Here is a 14,515-nt window from a genome sequence, read left to right as displayed (position 1 = left end):
AGCAGGAATTCCACCTCTGGGCTGGGCCACACCCATCTGATCATTCATTTCCCTATTGATGGACCAGTTTTCTGTTTGTACATCAAAGCTACTCACGGTGTATTTCCCCTCCTACTGTTGAGTGCTTGGCCTTTTTCTTACTCATTTGTAAGGATTCTCTGTGCTGAATCTTACCACTTTGTTGGCTCTGTCCCCTGCAAATATTTTCCCCCGGTCTGTAGCCTATCTTTTCACTACTTTATAGTATCTTTTAATACATAGAAGTTTTAAACTTGAGTGTGGACTACTTTATCGACCTGCTTTGTACTTCTGGTGTTTTAATTAGTAAGTGATATTCCATACCCAAAGTCATAAAGACAGCCTTCTGGGTTTTCTTCTGAAGGGTGTCAGACTTCATCTTCAGGTGTTTGTAAGGAAGGTGTGAGACAGAGATTTAGTTATATTTTTTTTACTCACGTGGATAAACTACTGTCCCAGGACATGAATTGAAAGTCCCTTTCCTCCGCTACTGACTATAGTGCTGCGTGGCCATCTGCCACACTTCTACGCTTCCTCTGGTCTGTTTCTAGACTTTTCTAAATCATTAGGCAGCTTGTCTACCCTGTGTCAGGACAGCCTTCATTATTTTAGCTTTCTGACCCATCTTTATATCTAGGGGTAGGGACCCCCCACTTTGCCCTTCAGAGTAGGCCAGGCTTTCTCGGCTCCTTGCTCTCTCACTGCGTGTTTTGGAATCAGCCTGTGAAGTCTCACTGAAAATCTTATTGATTCTTGATGGCAGTTGCTTTGAACTTAATAATTTGTTCAGAAGTGACATGATTATAATATTGAGTCTTGCTGTTTTCTAATGTTACTAGAGTCTTATGTTTCGAATGGAATTTTTCTATATTGTTTGTAACATCCTTACATGCCGGTTTTTAGTTCTATCCTTAAGTACCTTGCAAATGGGTTGCATCGCTAAAGGATATATATTTTTTAACCTGCATTTCCTAATCATTGCACTAGTTAGTACAAATGTAATTAGGTTTGAAATATTGATCTTGGGAGCTCTTTCTCTCCCTCTGACGACCACTCAGCTACGACCGACCACAGGAGTCCACCTATCAGTCCCCCTCTAACTCTCACACTCTTTAGTTGATGCTTGGCAAGGTCTAGGATCTTCACTCCCATGGTGAAAAGTAGGAGGGATGGCAGGTATGATACAGCAGAAATTTTAAAACAATAAGAGAATGCTACATACAACTACAGGTTATACATTTGAACACTTCATTGAAATGGATGATTTCTTAGGAAAAATAAAATGTTCAAAACCTGGATCTAAGAGAAGTAATTATCCTTTTTATTTCTCCTTTGTGGTATCTTTTACAATTATTTTCATAGTACCTTTTTGTAAGGGAAAATAATGTAGGGTAGCAAAAAAGAAGGAAAGGAACTCAGTAGCTCACACACCCGAGGTGCCCTCTTTTCTCTCCCCTGCTCTGTGTGCTGGGAGAAAGGCCGGTGGTGCGAGCATCATCTCTCCTCCCACCGTAGCCCCAGCACCAACCCTTCAGGCGTTGCAGGCAGCTCTAGTAGCGTCTTCGTGGCTGGTATAACCCAAACTGGTGCCGCGTCCTGGACGATGGGCCCACGGCGGTTGAGGAGGATATGGATGAGGGAGTTCATGTGTTGGATGTGGGCCACAGCTTGGCTTTGTCTTAGCGGGAATGCCTAATCACACCTCAAACTTCCACCGAAAGGCAGTCATTCCCAAACTCTCAGACGGCCACCTCGGTCATAGTGGTTTTTGGGATGAATACTTTTGTCAACTTTGTCTGTATTCCTGGAGAAGAATAATATCATCTGGGAGAAATTGGTATGGTCATTTTACCTAGAGGCAGGAAAGTCGGAAGGAGCTGTGCTGTCATTCCACATACTGTTTAGGTGCCGTGTAGGCATTGAAATGGATGGGGGTGTGATCATTGTGGTTTGCATTTTGTGTGTGGGGGGAGGGTTAAAAAATATGTAACAATTTATTACCTTAATAATTTTTAAGTGTATAGTTCAGTAGTGTTACATATACTTACATTATTGTGAAATAGACCTCTAGAAATTTTTCATCTTGTATAACTGAAACTCTGTTCCCATCTCCCCATTAAGCAACAACTCCCCAATCCCTGCTCCCCCAGCCTCTTGCAACCACCACTGTACTATCTGTGAATATGACGACTCCAAGTACCTCATATAAGTGAAATCATATAGGATTTGTTCTTTTCTGACTATTTTGTTTCACTTAGCATCATGTCTTCAGGACTTATCCATACTGTAGTATGTGTCTGAATTTTCTTCCTATTTAAGGCCAAGTAATATTCCATTGTCTGGATATACCACATTTTGTTTATTCATTGATAGACACTTGGGTTATTTCCATCTTTTGGCTATTATAAACAATGCTGCTGCAAGTGTAGGTATGCAAATATCTTTCAATGAACCTTCTTTCAATTATTTGGGTATATGCCCAGAAGTGGAATTGCTGGATAATATGGTAATTCTATTTTTAATTTTTTTCAGGAACCTCCACACTGTTTTTCATAGAGGCTCCACCATTTTACATTCCTGCCAACAGTGTTCCAATTTTTTGACATCCTCACCAACACTAATTGTTTTCTTGGTTTGTTTTTTTGTTTGTTTGTTTGTTTGATGGTGGGCATCCCAATGGATAGGAGGTGATATCTTGTTGTGGTTTTGATTTGTGATGTTGAGCATATTTTCATGTGCTTATTGGCCATTTGTATATCACCTTAGGAGGAGTGTTTATTCAAATTTTTTGCCCATTTTTCAATTGGGCTATTTGATTTTTTGTTGTTGAATTGTAGGAGTTCTTTATATATTCGGAATACTAACCCTTTATCAGATACACGATTTGCTAATATTTTCTCTTTGTTAAATGTGTCCTTTGATGAATAAAAGTTTTTAAGTTCAACGTAGTCCCCCATGGATTGATATATGGTTAATATATGTCTGTGGGGCCCAAAACTCTGTAGAAGATTCTCTTACTTCTGATAATGCATTGCTGAGCTGGAGCATTCCCTCATCACATTTGACCAACTTTTCTTGATGTCCCTCCTGCCTGAAGCTCTTAGAAGTGGAATTCATGAAAGTTCTTCATGACAAAGTGAGCATTGTCCCTGAGATTTGCCAAAGTCAGTACTCTCACCTGAAAGAGAGACAGGAGCTCAAGCAGGGGGCGGGCAGCTGGTCCTAGCTGTCTTTCCTTGGGGTCCATGGGAGGTACTTGTGGCGAGAACCAGATTCTAGTGTCAAACCCAAAATGATCAAAGCCCTTTGAAAGAAAAAGCTTTATTGGTTCGCTAAAAATAAAAAGTAAAAACAAAAAGTTTTGACTCATCATAGAGAACATCTCTTGAGGTAGCCGACCGTCTTCGTTCAGCACTCAAAAAGCACAGGGAGCCAGGCTCCTTCTAGGTCCTGGGTTCAGAGCTCTGGGTAGCCCTGGGGAGGAGAGGAGAGGAACACGCTCCTGCCTTTGCAGCTTACAGCAGGATCTCCCCGCCCCCCTCCCCCCTCACACACACACACAAAAGGGGCTGACCTCCAACTTTAGGCCACTTCCTTTGTCTCAGCAAGAAATGACACAGAATGCAAAACCACTCACAGCTCGGCCTCCAGTTCATTTGGCCAGCATTAGAAGGGTTCTGAGGGAGGGGGACCTCGGAGGCAGACCTCCCTACCCCAGGCTCCCTCCCATCAGTTGTCCAAGTCAGGCCACTTGGCTGTGCTGTAGTGGAAAGAACCACAGGGAATCAGGTATTGTCTATTCCTTTCTTCCTTTCTGTTTCCTTTAACAACAGCAAAAAGATGCCAAAATTTTTCTGTGCCCTCCGCTCCCCAGTTATGGGCTGAATTGTGTCCTCCCTCAAATTCATATGTTGAAATCCCAACTCTCAGTACCTCAGAATATGGCTATTTGAAGATGGGGGGGTCTTTAAAGAGGTGATTAAGTTAAAATGAGATCTTTAGGGTAGACCCTAATCCAATCTGACTGGTGTTCTCATAAGAAAGACACAGACAATGAGGACACAGACAAACCCAGAGGGAGGACCATGCAAGGGCACAGGAAGACAATGGCCTTCTACAAGCCAAGGAGAAAGCCCTTAGAAGAAAATATCCCCTTCTGACAACTTGATCTCCAACCTCCAGCTTCCAAATATGGATTTCTGTTGTTTAAGCCCCTCAGGCTGTGGTACTTTGTTACGGTAGTCCTGGGGAACTGACACACCCACCCCATTCCATCCTTCTTTCTTCCAATAGAACAGCATGAGTCACTTATTAACTCCAGCAGCAGTGTGTCCTGTGTTAATGAGAAACTCTCCCAAGACGTACTTGTAATATTGGCAAGTGGCTGTGAGCCGTGAGCTCAGCATCCTGTCGTAAATGGGTCCGTTCCTTATTAAAATGCCACTTGTAGCCTTCTGTTTCCCAGCGCTCTTGGCAACAGTCCAACTTTATGTTCCAAATAGGAAAAGGTGGGTTGATTTAGGGACTCAGCCCTTGTTAGGCGTTACCTTGATTTATGTAAAAATAATATTAACTGGTTGAATAACAATGGCCCACCATTCACCTGCGGCCTATGAAGCTAATAAAAAGGGCACATTAATCTCTTTGGTGATGACATCAATTTGTACCAGCCGGTCTTCCAAGTTAAGAAATGTGTCATGTTGTTCCAAGTGTACTTTTACTTGGTACGGGATTGTGTTAAGTGGTTCCAAAAAATGAACTTGTGTATTTTCTCTAGGGAAACTCCTGTATATTATTTCAGCTCAAAACATCTCTCGAACACAATTACTAATCGGAATAAAAATCAGCATTTGTCCTGCTGGCTCAGCTGGAAGATCTGCTGCCCTAAGATGTGGCTGCCCAGCAGTGGCCCATGGGGCCGGCAGAAGGAGCTCTGTCCACGCTTCAGAAGGAAGCACAGCTGGGGGCAGATCCTGTTGTGTCTTGCTGGAATTCAAAGATACCTTTAAGCCTTTTTCCCTACTTGAGTGGAGAGGGTCGGGAAGGCAGTTTCACAGGCTGTACCACGTAGTACTCCTGAGGAAAGCTGTTCAAAAGAATGACTTCGTGAGAGAGGAACTAATATTTGCCATTTCTTTTTCTTTTTTTTCCCCCCAGCTCATTTCCCAAGGGAAGGCTAATCTTTAGAACACAGAACCTCTGGAGTCCAATAAAATGGAGCGCAAGAAGCAAGATTGTTTCATTGTTGCCGCCATAAAATAGAGTTTGTTTTTATTGCAGTTTTTTTTTCCCCTTCAGGAAAGCACTGGATAAGAGCTCCGATAGATTATTCTTGCACCCCTGGTTCTGACTTTCCCCCCATTGTTCCAGTTGCCTTTTTATCACCGAGATCTCTGTCAAGTTCAATGCCATTCTTGTTTCATGTACTTGTTCCCACTGCTGGGCTGCCTGCCCACCTCTGCCTGAGGTTCCCAAGGGTGATGGCAAGTGGCCCCGGTACAACCCTTTCATGTTGCAGACCGCCTTGAGTGTCCCTGAAACTAGCTGGGGTATCGGCAAGACTACAACTTGGTGGCCACTTTGCTGGACTGTCCACTTGGCATTTCCAAGCCTAGCAGTGGGTGGTCGGGCATCATCTGCCTTGGATCAAATGCCTCTCTGTGCACTCGTGGGTGCCTGGGTAGTGGAGTTCAGTGAGGAGCTGGTCTACTGTGAGCACTTGGCTGTGAGTCTGATCATGAGAGAGTGTTTATTATGCAGAAACATGAAACTAGAGGCAGAGATAACCTAGCAGAGCGGGCCCGGGGCGCTATTTTGAATGCCAAGTCCGGGGTTAGGGACCGAGGGCATCATACATAGAAGTGAACTGCTTTCAAGTCCTCGATGGCTGTTAAATGTGTAGGAATCTCCCAGCCAGGGCAAAGTTCAGACAGCGGGGGCATTTAGGCAAAGAAAGGAAGTGAGGGCCGGAGCTGGATGGACTGCTCCAGCAGCTCCCAGATGGAGCTGCCCAGGTACCTCGAGGGGGCAGAGACTGATTCTCCCACCCAGCCCTTCACCGTAATATTACCCGAATGCTAGAGGAGGGGGCCTCCCTTCCTGCTTCCTGAGGCCCGAGGAGATTGGAATTCTGAATCAGAGGACAGTGACCTCAGAAATAGATGGCCGTTTGAATAATCTGGGGGGACTCAGCATTTGAATCCCTTTTGTAACCTCTCAGAAAGTCATCCAGGGGTGCCTAGGCCCTCCATTGACAACCCAGAAGGCCCAGACATCCCCCAATATGGCTCTTGTGTGTGTCTCCCCAACTCCCGACCCTCTTGAGATGGTTCTGGACAGCTCCACCTGCCACCTGTCCTGGAGCAATGTTAACACGCTTTCCGAACTGTGTAGCAAGTTCAGGTCCTCTGGACTAAGTAGACATGAAAATGTCATCCTTGGTTGTAGTGTTTCAGTGCCCTATTTTTGCTTGTGGAACCGTCTTTTCAGTCCTTGTGGGAGACGAGAGACGTTGAGTCTGTCCCTGGCTGATGTCCTGGGGCGTGCTGCGGCATCGCTCGTCACTTGAGAGGCTGGAGGGCAGGGCAGACTGCCAGGCTCAGGGAGTGTGGCACAGTGTTCCAGGAATTCAATGTCGAGAGTGTTTTATCTGAGATGTGGGGCACAGTTAGAAGCATTGCTTGGGAGCGTCTTGTCCAAACTTTTTATCATTCACTGATCAGTACATTACCTATGTGTGTTTCTGTGTGAAAACACCATATTGATTATATATCATTGATTCTTTAATATTGAGCTAACGGCCAATGGCACTAACTTAGGCTTGAACAAAGCTCATCTAACACATGTTTATTTTCTCCCAGAATATAACACATGTATATTCTCTCATCCCAGCCTTCTTGTATTTAGCAACAGCAGGCAGCTCTTCTGGTCTTTACCTGCAATATAGAGATAGAGGTCAATGGTCCAAGGCCAAACAAGATGGCAATGTGTGGAGGCAGCGGCAGGTGCCCAGGGGCTGCCGGGCTTGCCCCCAGAGCCGGACCTGGTACTCAGGCCCTGAATGTGGCTGGCCAGGACTCTGCCAGCAGACCCCAGCACCTCAGGACTCCCAGGTGTGTGAGTGGGAGCCCCAGGCATCATTCATGGGGCCCTGCTGCACCCCTGCTGCACATAGCCTCCTGCACCAAGAGCCCTGACGTCACACCCACTGGCCTGGACTTGGTGGACATACCTCCTGATGAGGGCATGGTGACTTCTGTCCTCACCAGGCCAGGTGACATGCAAGGAAGCAGACCAGGGTCTTGAAGGGAAGACCGCAGTCTGGTGTCCACTTTCGTTTACCCTCTAAAGGTACAGTGCATGTAGGGCCTTGTAGCCTCTGAGGCCCTGACCTGTGGGGAGCATGCTGGGGTCTTTCCATGACCCTCTGGGGCTATCCGGGAGAACTGGCCTCAGAGAGGCTGCGACTCTTCCCTGCCCACCTCTCTCTTTGCACTAGTTCTTCTCCTGCCAGATAGATCACAGCCAGAGTCTCAAAGGGAGGCTCCACGTGGCCACTGGGCATACAGAGCAGCTAAGGGAGGTCCCCATTGCTGAGGGCAACTCCTGCCCCGTCCCTGGCAAAGTTGCCTTGCAGTTAAATTTAATACAGATGAACCAACACTCCCGCCCCTTGGGCTTCCTCTTTTCCCCCTCAAGGCCTGAGCAGAGGTTCATTTACATGAGGAGGGGGCACCTCACCCTGCAGCACTCTCCCACCTGGCATGTAAGCCCCACCCTCCATAAGGTTTGCTGTCCTACTGGACACACTGCAAGAGCTGGCACACAGTTGACCTCCTAACCTGGTGTCTTGGGAGGATCGTTCCTTTCCCAGCCTCCTGGTTCCCTGCAAATACTTGAGGGCAAAGCAGTCCTTAACCTCTTTAGGGCACACAGATCCTGTAAGTAGCTTTGTTAGCTCTGTGGATGCCCTAAAATTATCATCAGTCATCTATATTCATAGATGGATTCTAAATCTTAGTTAGCGGGTAGGGAGAATAGACTCATTTTTTCCATCCAAGTTCATGGATGCCTTGAACTCTCTCCATGAGAGAGTCATGGTCCCAGCTAAGAAATCTTCAACCTTCTAAACAGGGATGGTCATACAGACTAATGGTCAAGAGTTGTACACAGCCACCCAGAATTTGCAAAGTATGGGCTCTGCTAACAGGAACCAAGCTCCTCCATCGCCCAAGCCCACCACCCCTTAAGACTAGCCTGACCCTGGGGTGGGGCAGGGCTCTAGCTGGCACGCTGGGCTCCAGGCTGGGGTTTCACGTTTGGTCCAGGGCAGAGTCCATGTCAGCATTAGGTACATTCAGTGTCGTGCAGCCATCATCACCATCCATTTCCAGAACTTTTTCATCTTTCCCAACTAAAATTCTGTCCTCGTTAAATGAGAAATTCCCATTCCCCCGTGCCCCACCCCTGGCAACCAGTATTGTGTCTCTATGAATTTGAAAACTCTAAGACCTCATATGAGTGGCATTTGTCTTACTGTGACTGGATTATTTCACTTAGCATAATGCCCTCAAGGTTTATTTACATTGTAGCATTTGTCAGGATTTCCTTCCGTTTTAGGTCTGAATAATGTTCCTTTGCACGTATAAACCACACTTTGTTTATCCACCTAGCTGTTGGTGGACACTGAGTTGCTTTCCCTTTAGGCTGTGGTGAACAAGGAGAGTGCTTTTGGAAGTTTAAAAGGTTTTTACCTTTGTAAATGTTAACATTTTAGATTTTTTGTTCACACCTGGAAGAGTATTGGCAGGAATCCCCAGTTATTTTAGCTACAAAGTTCCATTTGTTTTTCCTCAGGCTCCCAGCACACAGTGGTTGCCCATGGTTCCCCCGGGGGCCTGGTTGCTCCCTCCGGCGCCTGTGTGCTCCCTCGGGCCAGTGCTCCATCTGCAGCAATGGTCCCACCAGCTCACAAAGCCAAGGTCGGACAGGAGGCACCGTGGGGGCCCTTCATCCCAGATCCCGCGAGAGTGCGTAAAACCAGCCAGAAATTTCTTCTCGTGGGAGGAGTGCGCCCCAGGCAGCGAAGGGTAGAGAGCAGCCCCTTGTAGAAAACTGGTATTACCGTGCAGCTCTGCCCAAACCCAAAAGTCACCACTGGGCAGTGGCTACCCTTGACTACACAGCAAAAAGTGTGCGGTCACTGAAACAGAGGGCGCTTCACAGAGCCCTACGTCAGAGGGAAGAGTGGCTGGGGGCTATCCCATCGAGAGCTGAGTCAGGAGGGTCAAGAGATGACAGTGAGGCCCCCTTTTCTGTCTGCTTGCTGGTCAGTAACACCAGCACTTGAATTCATTGACTTCTCTGAGTCTTTCTAGTATCTGTCCAGAGTCTTGTACCTACGATCCAGCTCTAGGACACATTGATAGGGCATATGTACAGAAGGTGATCAGGGGACAGATGGTTCTCTCCCCTTGCTGAGGACAAGAGAGGAGCACAGACCTGTCCTAGTGATGGTGAGTCTACAGTGACCTTCAGTCACTCAGCATGGCACAGCAAGAGAGAAAAGAAACTCAGAAACCAGTCTTCATTAGACCTGAGAGCGCCTGGTCCTTGGCTCTGCGTTAGTGAGCATTCACTGCCCTCTAGTGGTGAGATGAACACAGACCACACTGTGATGGCTAACTTCCACACTTTTAGTATACGAAGGAGTTTGTACATGTATGTGTCAGATGCTGTGGACATATCAGATGAATTATGTAGTGTTAATGCCGACTTGTGTCTTCTGAAAATTCTTATGTCCTGATCCCCAGTACTGTATTTTGAGATGGGACTTTAAAGAGGTAATTACATTCTTCTCAAGTTCACACGGAATATTCTCCAGGAAAGATCATTATTAGACCATAAAACAAGTTTCAATAAATTTCAAAGGATTGAAATCATACAACTTACCTTCTCCAAATGACAATAAAGTAAAATTAGAAATTAATAACAAGGAAATTTGGGGAATTCACAAATATGTGGAAATTAAACAACACAGTGCTCAATAACCAATGAGTTAAAAAAGAAATCATAAAGGAAATTTAAAAATACTTTGAGATGAATGAAAAAACATACTAAAACTTATGGAATGCAGCTGAAACAGTGCTCAGAGAGAAATTCAAATCTGTGAACATCTATATTATGAAACAAAAACACTTTCATATGAATAACCTAAGTTTCCACATTAAAAAAACTTAAGAAACTGGAAAGGAAGAGCAACCTCAACGTAATGCAAGCAGAAGGAAGGAAATAATAAAGATTAAAATGGAGATAAATAAAAGAGACTAGAAAAACAATAGAGAAATTAGCAAAACCAAAAGTCGATGTTTTAGAAGACCAACAAAGTTAATAATCCTTTGCTAGACTGACCGAGAAAAAAAAGACTCAAATTACTAAAATCAGAAAAGAAAGAGGGGGCATTACTACCAATGGTACAGAAATGAAAAAAGGTTATAAGGAAATACTATGAACAATTGTATGCCATGGTGGGCAGAATAATGCTCCCTGTAAGATGTCTATGTCCTATTGCTTAGACCCCATGTATATGTTACCTGACATGGCAAATGAGATTTTGAAGACATGATTAAGTTAAGTAAATTGATATGGGGGTCTTACTTTGGATTATCTGGGAAAGCCCAATGTAATCACAAGGGTTCTTATAAGAGAAAGAGGGAGGCAGGAGAGTTAGAGTCAGAGATTTGAAGATATGATGCTGCTGGCTTTGAGGATGGAGGAAAGAGCTGCAAGCCAAGGAATACAGATAACCTGTAGACACTGGAAAAGGCAAAGGAACGGATTCTTCTCCTACCCAGGAGCCTCCAGAATGAATGCAGCCTTGCTCACACCTTAATTTTTTAGCCCAGTGAAATCCATTTCGAACATCGGACCTCCCGACCGACCCATATGATGTTAAATTTGTGTTGTCTTAAGACATCAATTTTGTGGTAACTTGTTACAGTGCAATAGGAAATGAATAAATGTGCCAACAAATTAGATAATCTGGATGAAATAGATAAAGTTCTAGAAAAATAGAAATTACCAAAACTGACTCAAGCAGAGTAAAAAATTTTAATAGACCTACAAGTAAAGAGATTGAATTTGTAATAATTTTTAAAAAAACTTTCCATAAGAAAAACCCAGAGCCAGATGGTGTCACTGATGAATTCTACTAAATGTTTAAAGAAAATTTAACACCAATCCTTTATAGACTCTCCCCTCCCCCAAAGAGGAGAGAAGCCTTCTTAACTTACTCTGTGAGGCCAGAATGACCCCAATAGCAAAAGCTATTATAGCAATAGCAGAGACATTACAACAAAACTACAAGTCAATGTCCCTTATGTATAGATATAAAAAATCCTCAAGACAATACTAATAAACAAAATCCAGCAACATATAAAAAGAATTTATCTGAGAAATGCAAGGTTGATTCAACAATCAGTCAATGAAATAAACCATATTAATGGAATAAAGGATCCAAAACGCATAACCATCTCAATAGATGCAGAAAAAAGCATTTGAAAAAATCCAACAACTTTTCATGATTTGAAAAAAATATTCATATAAGGGAAATTTCTCAATGTGATCAAGTGCATTTACAATAAAACCCACGTCTAGCATCGTAATAGTAGAAGACTGAAATTATTCCCCAAGACCAGGAACAAGACAAAGATCTTCACTCCTGCCACTTCTATTCAATATTGTACTGGAGGTTCCAGTTAGAGCCATTAGGCAAAAAATGAAATAAAAGGCAGACAGATTAGAAAAGAAGCAGTAAAATTATCTGTTTGCAAATAGCTTAATGTTATATGTAAAAAATCTTAAATAATTTTTTTAAATTATTAGAGTTCATAAATGAGTTTAGCAAGGTCACAGGATATAAGATCACAGGATATATAAAAATAAATTCTATTTCTACACACTAGAATGAACAATGCGAAAATGAAAATAAGAAAACAATTACAGTAACTAACTTATTAGAGTGATCGTTTTGCAGTGTATCAAATATCGAATCATTATGTTGTACACCTGAAACTAATATGTTACATGTCAATTATACCTCGATAAAAAACATTTTTTAAAATGAAAACAATTTTATTTACAATAGCATGAAAAAGAATAAAACACGTGGAATAAATTTAACCAAAGAAGTGCAAAACTTATACAAAACATGTTGAAAGAAATTAAAGGCCTGAGTAAAGGGGAAGACATCTTGTATTCAAGGATTAGAAGGCAATGTTGTTAAGATGGCAGTACTCCCCAAACTGATCTACAGATTCTATGTAATCTGACTTCGCTGTAGAAATTGACAAGCGGGTCCTAAAATTCATATGGAAAGTCAGGGGACCCAGAATAACCAAAACAATCTTGAAAAAGAAAACAAAGTTGAAGAACTCACGCTTCCTGATTTCAAAACTTACTACGAAGCTACAGTAATCAAGACTGTGTGTTACTGGCATAAAGATGGACATATAGACCAATGGAATAGAATCAAGAATCCAGAAATAAACCCTCAGACTTAAGGTGAATTGATTTTTGATAAGGATGCCAAGACAATTCTATGAAGGGAAAGAATAGTCTTCTCAACAAATTTTGCTGAGACAACTGGATATATTCACAAGAAAAAGAATGAAGCTGACGGACAATAGACTAGTGGTTACCAGAGGGAAGGCCGGGGGAAGGTAGATGGGGTAAAAGGGGTCAAATAGGTGGTGACAGAAAGAAATCTAACTATGGGCAGTGAACACACAATGCAATATATATATGCCTTACTGTTGAAGTATATGCCTGAAACTTACTGGATTTCATTAACTAATATCATCATAAAAAAATGAATAAATTGAACCCTTACCTCACACCGTATACAAAAATTAACTCAAAATTTATTAAAGACTAAGTAAGCATAAGAACTAAAACTATAAAACTCTTTGAAGGAAATGTATGTATAAATCTTCATGAACTTGGGTTTGGCAATGATTTTCTAGATAAATGACACCAAAAGCACAAGCAACCAAAGAAGAAAATAGATCAGTTGGACTTCATCATAATTTAAATATTTTTGTGTTTCAAAAACCACTATTAAGAAAGTGAAAAGACAACCCACACAGTGAAAGAAAGTATTTGCAAATCATATATCTGAGGAGAGACATGTATCCAGAATATATAAAGAACTTTTACAACTCAACAATAAAAAGATAACCCAATTTAAAAATAGATAAAGGACTTAAATAGATATTTCTCCAAAGAAGATAAAAAAATGGCCAATAAACACATAAAAAGATGCTCAACACTATTAACCATCAAGGAAATGCAAATCAAATACACAGTGAGATATTATAGCCACCCACTAGGATGGCTACAATAAAAAAGATACATAGTCATAGTATTGGCAAGAATGTTGAGAAATTGGAGCCCTCATACATAGCTAATGAGAATGTAAAATGGTGCAGCTGCTGCTGTGGAAAACAATCTGATAGTTACTAAAAAATTAAATACAGAGTTACCATGGAACTCAGAAATTCCGTTCCCAGGCATATACCCACGAAAACTGTAAACATGTGTCCACACAAAATCTTGTACACAAATGTTCATAGCATTATTCATAACAGCCAAAATATGGAAACAACCCAAATGTCCATCAACTGAAATATGGATAAACGAAGTGTTGTATATACGTAGAATGGAAAATTATTCAGCTGTAAAAAAGAATGAAGTCCTGATTCATGCTACATGAATAAACTTTAAAAACATTATGCTTGGTTGAAGAAGCCAGACACAAACGGCCACATATTGTATGATTCTATTTACATAAATGTCCAGAATAAGCAAAGCCGCCGATACGGAAAGACGAGTAGCCAGGGACTGTGGGGAGGGGAGAACAGGGAGTAATTGCTGATTAGTACAGAGCTTTTTGGAGAGGTGATGATGATACTCTGGAATTAGACAGTTTATGATGTTGTACGACTTTTTAAATATACTAACAACCACTAAATTGTACGCTTTAAAGGGTGAATCTTACGGTGTATGAGTTGCACGCCATTGAAAAACCATGAAAATCCAAACCAGAGAGACAGAGACGGAGACACTTGATCCAGCTGTTTGGAGAGATTGTTGGTGTGTGGTGGGGGTGCAGCTGGGGAAGTGAGGGAACCCTGTTCATCAGGGAGTCGCATTCAAGATGTGTGTTGCAGAGTGAGTAGATATGGACTATTTTCCTTGCAAATAAGAGATCAGTAACCTAAAAATCCGTCTGGTTGTAATACTTTTTCTCTCTAAACTCTTCTTCCAAAGTAAAATAAATGTCTTTTTGACTATGTGTAGGTTTGCTGGGACATGTTTGTGCCTGGTAGGGCAAAGGTCTTCCTTTCTCACTGGGCAGAAGAAGCCACACGGGGGCGAGCTGATGTTATGTTAGATGATTAAAAGGAAGTGTGTTTCATTGTTTTTTATTTTGTCAGAT

Source organism: Pteropus alecto, unplaced genomic scaffold (assembly GCF_000325575.1).
Source record: "Pteropus alecto unplaced genomic scaffold, ASM32557v1 scaffold135, whole genome shotgun sequence".
In the NCBI taxonomy this organism is placed as follows: Eukaryota; Metazoa; Chordata; class Mammalia; order Chiroptera; family Pteropodidae; genus Pteropus; species Pteropus alecto.
The sequence above is the reverse complement of the archived record's forward strand: the minus strand, read 5'-3'. Positions refer to the sequence as shown.